Below are 1,353 nucleotides of genomic sequence, written 5' to 3'. Positions count from 1 at the left end.
TGCCACTCCCTGTAACTTCATAAAGAATATAAAAATCCAACAGACTAAACGTTTCAGCTGTCTACACCATGTGCATGCTCATTAGAGACAACTTTATAGCCAGGACAGAAGTCCAGATGAGTGGAAAATGAAAGTGTTAGTCGCTCAGTTGTGTCAGACTCTTTGCAACCCCATGGACTGTAGCCCACCAGGCTCCTCTGTCCATGGGATTTCCCAGGCAGGAATACTGGAGTGGGTTGCCATTTCCTTCTCCAGGGGATCTTCCAGACCCAAGGATGGAAACTGGCTCTCCTGCATTGCAGGCAGATTCTTTACCACTTGAGCCACCAGGGAGGGGTTCATTTCCCCTGTTAGGTGCTACTGGTCTGATGTGGAGTACACTGTGGCTTTTGATCAAGGTAATTACTATAGAAGGTTCTAGATGTCTGCAAAACCTGGATGAGCAGATCTGAGCTTAGAGGTAGCATGATTTCTGGGTTGCCTAAAGCGCAGAAGATCCTATTACAATCTAATGCATGTATTTTTGCCTTCATTAAACTTTTTCTTTTTACTAATTTGGCCATGACCATGTGGCATGTGGGCCTTGAGCTCCCTGAACAGGGTTCCAGGACTAGAGATTGAACCCAGGTCCCTGCATTGCAAGGTGGATTCCTAACCACCAGACCACTTCACTTCCTACTGAAGGGGAGTTCCCTTCAATAAAATTTTTTAAAAATTAAAAAAAAGAATTTATATGGATTCACCATCGCTTCAACATTTGTTTTTATCATATTGCTATTTTTTGTGACCCTATGGACTATATATAGCCCACCAGGCTCCTCTGTCCAAGGGATTCTCCAGGCAAGGATACTGGAGTGGGTTGCCATTTCCTTCTCCAGGGGATCTTCCTGACCCAGGGATTGAAACTGGGTCTCCTGCATTGCAGGCAGACTCTTTACCGATATAAGGGGTATAAGAATAGTATCTGGACATCACCAGATGGTCAACAATGAAATCAGATTGACTATATTCTTTGCAGCCAAAGATGGAGAAGCTCTATACAGTCAGCAAAAAAAAAAAAGACCAGGAGCTGACTGTGGCTCAGATCATGAGCTCCTTATTGCCAAATTCAGACTTAAATTGAAGAAAGTAGGGAAAACCACTAGACCATTCCGATACGACCTAAATCAAATCCCTTATGATTCTACAGTGGAAGTGAGAAATAGATTTAAGGGACTAGATCTGATAGATAGAGTGCCTGATGAACTATGGACTGAGGTTCGTGACATTGTGCAGGAGACAGGGATCAAGACCATCCCCATGGAAAAGAAATGCAAAAAGGCAAAATGGCCATCTGGGGAGGCCTTACAGATA

This window comes from Bison bison, unplaced genomic scaffold (assembly GCF_000754665.1).
Source record: "Bison bison bison isolate TAMUID 2011002044 unplaced genomic scaffold, Bison_UMD1.0 scf7180017864526, whole genome shotgun sequence".
Classification (NCBI taxonomy): domain Eukaryota; kingdom Metazoa; phylum Chordata; class Mammalia; order Artiodactyla; family Bovidae; genus Bison; species Bison bison.
Note: the sequence above shows the minus strand (reverse complement) of the source record.